The following is a 14,086-nucleotide window of genomic DNA, read 5'->3' as shown; positions in this document are numbered from 1 at the left end:
TCATGTCGACCAAAAGCTGGATAACTTTCTTTCTTCTGTGGAACATAAAAGACAATATTTAGAGATTTCTTTGTCCATACATGAGAAGTCAGTGGACAGTTTCGGGTGAACTATCCCTAAAAAGACTTGATTTAAAGTGCACAGAATATATTAGAAGAGTACTAAGTTTATATACAAATATTAACCAGAGCTTGCATGGAAATCAGAAGAGAGTTATTTGTAATATTGTTGTGTCTTTATAGAAGTGTTTCATATCGAGTCAGAGACTGTCCTGTATTCTCTCTCTTCTATCATTAATATAATTAAAGCGCTCTCAGTTCTCCTGTATGTGTTTCTGTCTGTGATTATTTGACAAATAACAGCTGAGTTGAACTGAGAAGGTCTACTTCCAAAAGAGAGAATCCACTTGCTCACATGACTTTAATGCAGAGAATCCACATGTTGCTCTTGCTCCGCTAAAGTATAAGCCTTATTCCGCCTCTCCCACTGTTAATACTTCACTCTTCTGCATTTTCTCATCCGACTTCTGCTAAACTGAGTAGTTAGTCACCAGGGACCAGTGGAGACTACTAGATGCTCGTGCAGCGCTGCTTTGGGAAGGTCCTGTAGCCACGCAGACTCTATATTATGGAAGGTAAGATGATCACACACATTATTAGTGTTTATTATTCATGATAATATATTGCAATGTTCGTGTGGTTAACATAAGTATGTTATAAATGTATATAGATTAATATCAGATGATGTCACCAACGTTTCCTCACTGACATCACTCACTTCTAAAACTTGTCTGCCGCCATCTTGAGTACCTGATTCACGTCAGTCGCAAAGGAACTAGCTAGCTATGCCTTCAATATGTTGTTGTTGTTGTTGTTCTCTCGCGCGCTCGCGCCTTTGAGTTCATAAAAAGCTCAGGTGAGTAATGTCTTGTCCTGTTATTGTCACCTGCACTTCATGTCACATGTTTAGCATAGCCTTCTCTGTTGGCAATATATGATTTATATGTGATAAATACAAGGAGACATTTATGCTGACGGAGAAGATTTCAGAATTAGAGACACGCATCCAAACTTTAATTGAGGATAGTAAGAGTGCTAGAGCTTTAGATACTGCTTTGGATGCACCTAACATAGTGAACTCTTTACATGACTCGATTCTGGCTGAATTAGTGCCTGTGCAGAAAGGCAAATGGGTGACAGTGAGGGATCGCTCCAGTCGCGGATCAAAAAACCACACTTCCGTTCCGATTACCATAACAAATCGATTTGCCCCGCTCAGTGAAACACCCACTGAGAGTTCTGTTGATTGTGCCCTAGTTATTGGCGATTCTATTACACGGAACGTGAAAATAGAGACACCAGCCACCATAGTCACATGTTTGCCGGGAGCCAGAGTGCCTGACATCAAAGCAAATTTAAAAGTGCTGGCTAATGCTAATCGTAAATTCTCTAAGATTATTATTCACGTCGGCACTAATGATGTTCGACTCCGCCAGTCGGAGATCAGCATAATTAACATTAAAGAGGTGTGTGAACTCGCAAGTACGATGTCAAACACTGTAATTCGCAGTTTCCTGTTTGCAGGAGTGATGAGATAGTTAGTAGATTGTGTTCGCTTAACGGTTGGTTGTCTAAGTGGTGTCCGCAAAATAATATAAAATTCATAGACAATTGGAAAAGTTTTTGGGGCAGACCTGACCTGTTGAAAAGAGATGGTATTCATCCCTCCTGGGATGGTGCTGCTCTTCTCTCTAGTAATTTGGCTCATAGTCTTAGAGATAAAAAAATTACAAATTGGGCACCAGGTCAGGAAGCAGACAGACTGGCTAAACCGACTGTCTGCTAGCGGCCTCGCGTCACCCAGGTCAGATAAATCCCATCACATAGAGCCTCTTTCACCTAGATATCATCATATAGAGACTGTGTCTGTTCCCCGAATTTGGAAATCCAAAAAACGTTTAAACCCATCTAAGGTTAAAAATTTAATTGATGTTCAACAAATAAAAAAACAGCTATAATACAGATGAGCAAATTCTAAAGCTTGGGTTGCTGAATAATCGATCCCTTACTTCAAAAGCACTCATTGTTAATGATATGATTTCAGATAATAACCTAGATGTGCTGTGTTTGACAGAAACCTGGCTAAAACCAAATGATTACATTACTTTAAATGAGTCCACCCCACAAGATTACTGTTATAAACATGAACCTCGTCTGAAACGCAAAGGGGGAGGTGTTGCTGTAATTTATAGTAATATTTTCAGAAATCAAGTTTTAACCCTCTGGGGTCTGAGCTGTTTTCTGGGCCCTGGAGGTGTTATGACATGCTCTGACATTTGTGGTTATTTCTGTTACTTATGACATTTTCATGGCTAAAGTCTAATTACACTGTATTCAGCACAAACTGTGCTACAATAATATATCAGCAGCATGTATGTAAAAGTTTGTAGTTTTGAGATAATGACATTTATGCATGGTTTGTGAAAATACAAAAAAAATTCTCACTGAAATGAGGCCATGAAACCCATACTGATTATTTATTCACAAGACTTTTAGAAATTGTATGACGTAGCCTAGAATATTTGCTCCAAAACTATGTGAAAATCACCCTGACTGCTCATTCAGAGAAGAGAATATATTGATTTAAAATTTGTACGACGTGTTTTGTGTGAGAAAGCTTTATGCGGGAGGTCATTAATATATGTAAGCTTTTCACACCTGAGAAAGACAAAGACCCTCCCCTAACGGCCCTATTAGGAGCTATCAGGCCCTATCATTCTGAGCAACCTTTCACAAAGAATGAGGAAAAGAATGGCTTTTTGATTGTTTGGATTTATTTACAACACAACATAATCCAAAGATACACAACAAATGACAAAAAAACACTTATTGAAAACAATGATCCAAAGACAGATACCTTTGTGCCATTCCTAAAAACATTGTACATACCTTTCATTTCCAAGGTGTTTGATTTTCACTTTACCATGTTCATGTACAGAGACATGTGAATGTTGAAGTCAGCAGGACTCAGTGGCATCTGGGCCCTGAAAGAAAAAAAAAAGTGAACATACTGATATCAAGAGAAAGGCCTGCACGATTTTGGGAATAAATTTTAGATTTTTCTGGTTAAAATTGCTTTTTAAAATTCACAGAGTACACACACACACTCACACAAATGTTTCCAAAAATATATAATATAATGAACACCAGGTTTGTTGTGCCTTGTAAGCATAGGCTATGCGCAGTGCTGCATAAAATAATAACAACAGTAAAATATAGCAGCCTATAAATCTTCCAAAAGATTTCAGTAACAACTAAGCTAGAGAAAAATATATTGATTATCATGTTACTTCAAATGTTTCCATTCGTTATGATGATATGAAATGAGATAATATTAAAAACATGAAGCCGTTTGGTGCGTTTTGCTTTTCAAACGCGATCGCGATCCAAAATATCAAACATTCAAACGCGATCGCGCTCAAATATAAAACATTATGGTTACCATATACATATCTACGTTTGAGCAGATATCCACAAACACAGTAACAGTAAACACGGGTCTAAATATTATAATATTCACCATATATCTAGCAACAGTTCAACTGCAATGTGAAATTTATGCAACAATAACAAACTAATATGTAAGAATTTCTTACCTTACATCTTTCTTGTCTTCAAATCGCGTTCTTCTTCTTCTGAGGTAAATCCAATGTAAGCTCATGGCACGTCTTTCAAACTCGACGAAAAGCAGAGACTTGTGAAGTTTTTTCGTGCTTTGTTTTTGAGGTAATGAGTGCGATCGCGTTCCATGTGGAGATTTGCATGTGAATCTCTTTTGCGCTCGTGGGCGTGTTCAAATTAAAAATAATTAGGAAGCGTTTGAGAAGCTGGACATCTTGTTGGTTTTATAAAAATTACTTAAACAGAGAATATTTGTTTTCAGTTTGAATCCGATCATTTAAAAGTACACACTTAAATGTTTATAAAAGTATATGGCTCATAAATGTGTGACAAGTATTCGCTGAGTTTGGTTTCAGTTTATAGACGTGCTCAAAAAAAAAAAGTTCACCGCGACGGGGAGGCAGAAAGCACACCCTGTGGACACATACAAAAGTAGAAATATCACAGATTATTTTGTTTATATTTCTTTTTTCTGTATGACCATAAATGATGGAGTAATTTAAGTTTATTGTGCTACAATGTGAAGAAAATCCAGCAAAACGCGTGGGCGCGTTTGTCGACCCCAGAGGGTTAAATATAATTCTTTTGAAGTGTTGGTGTTTAATGTAAAAATATATAGTGATTTGTGCTGGCTACTTAATACAGGCCACCAGGGCACCATAAAGACTTTATCAAACAATTTGCGGACTTTCTATCAGAATTAATATTGACTGGAGATAAAGTACTAATTGTTGGTGATTTTAATATACACATCGATAATGAAAAAGATGCATTGGGGTTAGACAACATGTGTCAGGACCTACTCATTGTCGTAATCATACTCTAGATCTAATATTATCACATGGAATAGATGTTGATGACATTGAAATTCTGCAGCAGAGCGATGACATCTCAGATCATTATCTAGTCTCGTGTAAATTACATTTAGCCAAGGCTGCAAAGCCAACTCCATGTTATAAATATGTTAGACCTATCACTTCTGCCACTAAAGATTGCTTTAATAATCTTCCTGATCAGTTTCATCATCTCAGCATCTCAGATAGCTCAGAAGAACTTGATATTGCAACAGAAACTTTTAACTCTCTCTATTTCAGCACTTTAGACACAGCTGCTCCGTTGCGCTTAAAGAAGATTAAAGAAAATAGTCCAACGCCGTGGTACAACGAGCACACTCAGGCCCTTAAGAGAGCAGCCAGAAAAATGGAGCGCAACTGGAAGAAAACACAACTAGAGGTATTTCGCATTTCATGGAAAGAGAGCTCGATTGCTTACAGAGAGGCCTTAAAAGCTGCTAGATCTGCTTATTTTTCAACCCTATTAGAAGAAAATAAACAAAGCCCTAGGTATTTATTTGAAACAGTGGCTAAACTAACGAAAAATAAAGCTTCAAGCCCAGAAGTTTCCAAGCAACACAGCAGTAATGACTTTATGAACTTCTTCACTTATAAGATTGATAATATCAGGGACAAAATTATAACTATGCAATCATCTACTACAGCAGGGGTGCCCAATCCTGCTCCTGGCGATTGACTGTCCTGCACAGTTCATCTCCAACCCTAATCAAACACACCTGCCTTTAATTTTCAAGTGATCCTGACGTGCTCTGAAGACCTTGATTGGTTGCTTTAGGTGTGTTTGATTAGGGTTGGAGATGAACTGTGCAGAACAGTCGATCGCCTGGAGCAGTATTGGGCACCCCTGTACTACAGTATCGCATCAGGCAGTGCATTGTAGTCTCCCTGAGGAAAAATTTTATTCATTCATTGCTATAGGAGAGAAAGAATTTTGCAAACTTGTTAAATCATCTAAATCGACAACATGTATGTTAGACCCTATTCAGACTAAGCTACTGAAAGAGATGCTTCCAGAGGTCACAGATCCTCTTCTTAAAATCATTAATTCGTCTTTGTCTCTAGGATACGTACCAAAAAAATTTAAGCTGGCTATGATTAAACCGCTTGTTAAAAAACCACAACTTGATCCTACAGAATTAGTCAATTACAGGCCGATCTCGAATCTACCTTTTCTGTCAAAGATACTAGAAAAGGCAGTATCTTCACAACTGTATTCCTTTCTTGAAAGAAATGATATCTGCGAGGATTTTCAGTTTCAGTTTTCAGATTTTTAGACCGTACCATAGTACCGAGACAGCTCTCGAGTCACAAATGATTTACTCCTATCATCCGATCGTGGTTGTATCTCTCTATTAGTGTTACTCGATCTTAGTGCTACATTTGACACCATTGACCACAACATTCTTTTAAATAGACTAGAAAACTATGTTGGCATTAGTGGAATTGCACTAGCATGGTTTAAATCATACTTATCTGACCGTTATCAATTTGTAGCAGTAAATGAAGAGATGTCTCATCGATCACAAGTTCAGTATGGCGTATCACAAGGCTCAGTACTAGGACCGTTGCTGTTCACTCTGTACATGCTACCATTAGCATTAGGAAACGTGGAATTAGCTTTCACTGTTATGCCAACGATACTCAGCTCTATATTTCTTTAAGCCCAGATGAAACTTACCATTTCACAAAATTAACGGAATGCATAGCTGATATAAAAAATTGGATGACTAGTAATTTCCTACTTCTAAATTCTGAAAAAACAGAGATTCGAATTATTGGACAAAAAACTTCCTCACGTAATAATCTAGAATACTGTCTAACACTTGATGGCTGCTCTGTCAAGTCCTCGTCGTCGGTTAGGAACCTGGGTGTGCTCTTTGATACCAATCTTTCATTTGAAAGTCATGTGTCTAGTATCTGTAAAACTGCATTTTTCCATCTTAAAAATATATATAAATTACGCCATATGCTCTCATTGACGTATGTGGAACAATTTGTTCATGCGTTCATGACATCAAGGCTAGATTATTGTAATGCTCTACTGGGTGGTTGCCCTGCACGTTAATAAACAAACTACAGCTGGTCCAAAATGCATAAATCCTGATGTACTCGTTACATCATAAGAAGAATGGCATCTACACTAATTTTAGTGTCTTTGTTTATCCCGAGCTTTTCCCGCAGCCTGCCGGATCCAGGCCGTATCCAGATCTTCGCCTGGACCCGATGACAATGCAGTGCTGAAGTGCCAACTAGTCTCTCCCTATGGAGGATCCCTTTCCCACTCTACAGATAAAGCGATGTCTGGAAAATTCATTTTGCGTACCTTCCCCGAAGTGACAAAATAAAATAAAATTCTGTATCAAAATTTATAAGGAAAGACCAGTACTTTGTTTAGGCTTGGTTTGTAGGGAATTCCAAACCTGCGCACATATATTCAAACGCACATAACTATAGAACCAATTCTTCATGCTCATGTGAACGCCATCACATGAACAACATTTAATTTAATAATTTAATAACAAATCGTTAGCCTCATAGCATAATTGCCTAAGTCATATTTGGCCAAAAAATGACTTAGGCAATTATGCTATGAGGCTAACGAAATGATCGTTGCGACGGAAGCGAATCAATCAAAACTAACTTTAGCTGGAAAATAACTTAATTAAAGGACCGCTATAAACCCAAAACAATCTCTGTTACCTTAAATTATACGTTTATCTCTGTAAAGCTGCTTTGAAACAATCTACATTGTTAAAAGCGCTATATAAATGAAGATGATGTCACCAGTGCAGGCCGGGGCGGGCACCAGATGACCGGCCGCACCCCTAACTTACACCCCACCGTGAGGAGCCGACACCGCAGGTACACAACAGACAGGCAGAGACAGTGGAGTACAGTAAAAAGATCTTTATTGATTAAAACTCTGATTTTAGAACGACTCTCCGTGGGCAGGTTTCTTCGTGTCAACCAGGAGGACGGCCGGAACAGCCGTATTCTTCGAGGCTCAGGCAGAGAGAGAATGGAGGTAGGTTGCTCACCAGCGTAACTGTTCTCTTCGGGGCTCAGGCAGAGAGAATGAAGGTAGGTTGCTCACCAGCGTAACTGTTCTCTTCGGGACTCAGGCAGAGAGAATGAAGGTAGGTTGCTCACCAGCGTAACTGTTCTCTTCGGGGCTCAGGCAGAGAGAATGAAGGTAGCTTGCTCACCAGTGTAACTGTTCTCTTCGGGGTTCAGGCAGAGAGAATGAAGGTAGCTTGCTCACCAGCGTAACTGTTCTCTTCGGGGCTCAGGCAGAGAGAATGAAGGTAGCTTGCTCACCAGTGTAACTGTTCTCTTCGGGACTCAGGCAGAGAGAATGAAGGTAGCTTGCTCACCAGTGTAACTGTTCTCTTCGGGACTCAGGCAGAGAGAATGAAGGTAGCTTGCTCACCAGAGTAACTGCTCTCTTCGGGCTCAGGCAGAGAGAATGGAGATAGGTTGCTCACCAGCGTAACTGTTCTCTTCGGGGCTCAGGCAGAGAGAATGAAGTTAGGTTGCTCACCAGCGTAACTGTTCTCTTTGGGACTCAGGCAGAGAGAATGAAGGTAGGTTGCTCACCAGTGTAACTGTTCTCTTCGGAGCTCAGGCAGAGAGAGTGAAGGTAGGTTGCTCACCAGCGTAACTGTTCTCTTCGGGCTCAGGCAGAGAGAGAATGAAGGTAGGTTGCTCACCAGCGTAACTGTTCTCTTCGGGGCTCAGGCAGAGAGAATGAAGGTAGGTTGCTCACCAGCGTAACTGTTCTCTTTGGGGCTCAGGCAGAGAGAATGAAGGTAGGTTGCTCACCAGCGTAACTGTTCTCTTCGGAGCTCAGGCAGAGAGAATGGAGGTAGGTTGCTCACTGGCGTAACTGTTCTCTTCGGGGCTCAGGCAGAGAGAATGAAGTTAGGTTGCTCACCAGCGTAACTGTTCTCTTCGGGGCTCAGGCAGAGAGAATGAAGTTAGGTTGCTCACCAGCGTAACTGTTCTCTTCGGGGCTCAGGCAGAGAGAATGGAGGCAAGTTGCTCACCAGCGTAACTGTTCTCTTCGGGGCTCAGGCAGAGAGAATGAAGGTAGGTTGCTCACCGGCGTAACTGTTCTCTTCGGGGCTCGGGCAGAGAGAATGGAGGTAGGTTGCTCACTGGCGTAACTGTTCTCTTCGGGACTCAGGCAGAGAGAATGAAGGTAGGTTGCTCACCAGCGTAACTGTTCTCTTCGGAGCTCAGGCAGAGAGAATGGAGGTAGGTTGCTCACCAGCGTAACTGTTCTCTTCGGGCTCAGGCAGAGAGAGAATGAAGGTAGGTTGCTCACCAGCTTAACTGTTCTCTTCGGGCTCAGGCAGAGAGAGAATGAAGGTAGGTTGCTCACCAGCGTAACTGTTCTCTTCGGGGCTCAGGCAGAGAGAATGAAGGTAGGTTGCTCACCAGCGTAACTGTTCTCTTCGGGGCTCAGGCAGAGAGAATGGAGGCAGTTGCTCACCGGCGTAACTGTTCTCTTCGGGGCTCAGGCAGAGAGAATGAAGGTAGGTTGCTCACCAGCGTAACTGTTCTCTTAGGAGCTCAGGCAGAGAGAGTGAAGGTAGGTTGCTCACCAGCGTAACTGTTCTCTTCGGGGCTCAGGCAGAGAGAACGAAGGTAGGTTGCTCACCAGCATAACTGTTCTCTTCGGAGCTCAGGCAGAGAGAGTGAAGGTAGGTTGCTCACCAGCGTAACTGTTCTCTTCGGAGCTCAGGCAGAGAGAGTGAAGGTAGGTTGCTCACCAGCATAACTGTCCTCTTCGGGCTCAGGCAGAGAGATTGAAGGTAGGTTGAAACCACCGTTGCTTCAGCTATGCATTCTCCACACTCATGTTCACTACAATCCACACAGGTAAACACACGTAAATAAATACTATAAGATACTGTGATTCACTCCACTCACAAAGGTAAGGCTTCAGAGCAGTGTCTCATCCATCACTCATCAAGATAATCCTGATTGCGACAATAGGGAAGTATAGGTCACTCACTGCAACGACAACTTCCTTTAAACAGTCAGCTTCACGTCATAGGTTTTTTGAAACAGTTACAAGGATCATCAGTAATGTCATAATCCAACTCAAAATATCACTTATCTCTCTCTACTTGATAGACCCCGCTCATGGCTTCCATTCATCTGCAACCCGGAACCAACCCCCTTCGCTGAGCAACGACCTCACTGAGCAACAACCTCCTTCTGACTCGATGTGATGCCCTTTTAAACTCCACTCAATCCAAGCGCTCTCCAATCGGGACCCCGCGGACCATCCTTACGCACCTGTTTCTAATTAAAACATTAGAATAGCCGGCGTTCGCGGGTTTACCCTAAACCGGAGATTCGGTGGGTCCCACGCTGAAAGCGCTCCCCATAGGAACCTTAACTCCGAATATTCGTTCCGTCTTCTCCGCGACTAGTCACCCGTGACAATTGCTGAGTCCCAATTCGCATACTATCCGTCCTAAATAGTATGCGAAACTAGAATTAGTACGTCCCAAATCGTAGTATGTTGAAATGAGTATTCCAAAGATACCCGGATGGTCTACTATTTCCGGTTAGAATTCGAAGTGCAGATCAATGCACACTCTAACGGCTGATATTGCCCACAACCCATTGCGTTCGGGAGGGAGGAGCTTTGCGGTGATGATGGTGATGTAAACCTGGCAGTCGGATGCAGCAACGGAGATGCGCCCTCAGTTTTTAAGTGTAAGAATTCAAATGTTTAACCCTAATTAAAGGTATATTTTATTGTCTCGTAATATTAATGGGTTTATGTTGTGCCAAAAAAGTACCATGTTTATCTTGTAGGGTCCGATGAAGATACCGAGCGCCTCATTGCAGACTACAAAACAATAAATAAAAAGGCTCTAGTACAGTGTCATGCAAGTGTCTTTTTTTATGTATTTCTTTTGATGTTTCTGTCTGACTTATTTGTAGTAATTCTGTGGCTGTACATATGTTAACTTTATCAGTCCAACCAAAGAAACATGGTTACTACACTTTTACTATAGTAAAAGCATGGTTCATTTTCATCGGGGTATTTTTAAGTATTATACATAAGTATAAGATTAAGTATAAAATACGTTAAACAATAGTTACACTATAAACTTTAAATATTTTAACTCAGAAAATAAGTAGCGCTAGCTTTCGTTACACACTTTGCACATGAACGTCAGAACCAGCCGCCTCACAAACGACCTGCGTTTGGTTGATCTACGACGACGCCCTGCTTCACTCCTCAATTTGGTAAACACATTGTAGCCTAAATGTATTGTGGAAAAAAAGATGGGTATAGTAAATAAAATTATATTGGATATATAAGAATGAATGAAATGTCAAATGTTTTGTTAACAGTCGCGGTGTGCGTAACTAGGCAACCACGTTCAAGTTCACGTTGCATGACGTCATTGAAGTATGTCCCAGAACGTGCATACTTTTTTGCTACACACTCAAAAGTATGTACTTTTTCATCACAAAAAAAGTACATACTTTTAGGTCGTAGTATAAGTAGGCGAATTGGGACTTGACTTGTGCGGTGGGGTGCAACAACAAAAAAGGAGACCCCAAAATATACTTTTCAGACATCCCAAGTCTCCCGGAAGTTCCTGGAGTCTCCCGCGTATTGATAGCGGCTCCCTGATGCCCGCCAATGAGTTAAAATCTCCTGGAATCTAGAGCGAGCGAGCAAGAGCGCGCATGGGAGACAGAGACTGTGTTCCAAAAACCGTATAGCGCGCACGGCAGAGAGGGAGAGGGAGCGAGAGACCTTGCGTGTGTGTGCTAGTGTGCCTCATGAAGCGCATGTAAGATAGAGAGCATCTGATTGGCCTGTTTCGGTTAATCAACCAATCAATTGTCAGTGTGGGCGAGTTTTCTCTTCTCCCGAACCGAATTAATCAGTTTAGTGTATCTAGACACAGGAGCGCCATGGCAAAGGGAGAGTGCCACAAAAAAGAAAGTATAAGATACATTTTACGCCAGACTACATGAAAGTGTACCCGTCTTATAAGAGTAAAACATAATGATAGTCTTGCACGCTGTACAGTTTGTAACAGTGACTTCAGCATTGCCCATGGCGGGTTAAATGATTGTAAAAGACATGTTGAGGTGAGTTCAACAAGTTTCATTTCATTCATGTGCATTTTATTCAGGCCGGCTAGTTGCCAAGGCTACATGAAAACAACAAACTCCTTAGACCTGTTTAAAGCTGCAGTGGAATATAAATAAAAGCAGTTTACATAAAAAGTATAAGCAACCTAAATAAATAGTAAAAGTAATCTACATATTGTAACATTATTAACCCTCTGGGGTCTGAGGGTTTTTTGGGGTCCTTGAGATGTTCTGACATGCCCTGACATTTGTGCTTTTTTCAATTGCTTATAAACATATTAATGGCAAAGGTGTAAATTCACTCTATTTAGCACAAACAGGGCTACCATAATATGTGAACAACTTGCATGCAGGGGCGGACTGGCCATCGGGAGCACCGGGACATTTCCCGGTGGCCTGACGGTCGTTCTGGCCTGCCGGCTGCCGCTGTGCAGACGATCAGCCTGGCATGTGATAGACTGGTGTGCAACTACGAATTAATTGACGGATCTCTCAATCGACGAATCAGGCAATGGCGGAGTGAAAATGACACTCCCACCCAACATCAGCGACGCACTGCCTACATCTGACTAAATCGTTCAAAAAATGGAGCGTAAACGCAAAGGAGGAGCAGAGAGGGAGCGTATAAAAAGGAAAAAAGCCCTGGCCACAGACGCAGCAAGCTGCTGCAAAATCCCAGCCATGTTCGCCAGTAAGGGAACAGGTCGGTCAAGATTACATTTACATTATATTTATAATAATTTGGCAGACGAACGCTTTCATCCAAATCACTTAGATAATCACAATAGATAAAATTAAACCAACAAACGAGCAACAATATGTAAGTGCTGCTGTGCTGTGTCAAGTCTCGTTTCGTCTACATGTAGCATATTTTTTATATAATAAATAAAAATGAATAAAAAGTAGACAGAATAGTGTTAGTGCAGGGCTCGACATTAAGGCTTGTCTGCTTGTCCGGGACAAGTGGAATAGAAAATTAGTTGTCCCACTGGACAAGTTAAATTTCAAACAAAATAAAATGCCATGTTACTTCACGTTATGTGCCACTCATTACGTCTTTAATTTTACATATTTAATTTTACCGATTTGAGACGTCGTATAACTGCCAGATTCAAACTGTGCTTTCGCGCGTTGGCTGGCGCTGAGCCAGAGTCGGACGCATACAGCGCTGTCATATATCACAACTAAGCAGTGTTTTCAACCTCATAATGTTTATTTTAGGTTTCAGATATTTAAATACGGGAAAAAAATACATTTGGAGTTTGTAAAATACACACTGATGTTTGTGGAAGCAGCCATAACAATCTTTTCAAATATAATATCGCGTGACGCGTCACCATGGAAACATTAAAGGGAACGTTCGCCTTGAAAAAACTCACTCTGGGGGTGGGGGTGTCAGTTAGAATATTTTAAACTTACGCGTGAAAGGGTTAAAGTCAAGAAAAGATCAAAAATAAATATTTGTGTGTGCTGTAAAGTGGTTAGAAGAAAAAAATTCGGAGTCGGCAGGTCAAACTCAATGAAAAACCGGAATCAGCCTAGAAAATTGTAATCGGTGCATCTCTATGTCTACAAAATTATTTTAGATATCGTTAGCCTCATAGCATAATTGCCTAAGTCATATTTCAATGTCTTTGGAAAACAAGAAGAAACAAAAAATGACTTAGGCAATTATGCTATAACCTGTTACATTAATAGGGTTAGCCTACAAGTTTATCAGTCCAGTAGATTACATGAATAGGGTGGTGGTGACTGCAGCAGCAGAGGTGGCCTGGCAGTGGAGTCAAATTCCCGGCCTGAATTATTGTCCCAGTCCGCCACTGCTTGCATGTACATGTTTGTATTTTTGATAGAATAATGTTTATGCATGTTTTTTTCAAAAACAAAAAACTAAAGTTTCTGAAATAAGGCCATAAAACATATTCTAAATATATGTAAATAAGACTTCTGACTAATGGATGACGTTGCCTAGAATTTTTTCTTCAAAATTATGTGAAAATCATCCTGCCTAATCATTCACATAACACAATACATTGATTTAAATCTTGTAAAACACTTTTTGTTTGGAAAGGCCATATGCGGGTGGGCGTGATTCACACCTGCGGAGACAATGGGGCCCGAATAATGAGGCTGCATACGTAATGAGCCTTTCATTCAGGTGTGTGACTCAGCCACAAGAATGCAAGGACAATATATAACTGGTTTGTTGTTTTTTCCCACAAATTTTGCTTGCAAATTGTACAATATCCAAGGTAAAAATTTCTAGAAATTGTGCAGTTAATTGTTCTCATACTGTATTTTCAGATTTGGAATATATTCTCTTCCCAAATGTGTCACTAATAAAGCATAATAAAATTATTTAAAGAGAAGGCTTATAATGACCTTTTAAGATTTTGTTTACATCTATCCTTATAG

This window comes from Scardinius erythrophthalmus (assembly GCF_964197995.2).
Source record: "Scardinius erythrophthalmus genome assembly, chromosome: 9".
NCBI classification, from domain to species: Eukaryota; Metazoa; Chordata; class Actinopteri; order Cypriniformes; family Leuciscidae; genus Scardinius; species Scardinius erythrophthalmus.
This window is presented reverse-complemented; position numbering follows the sequence as displayed.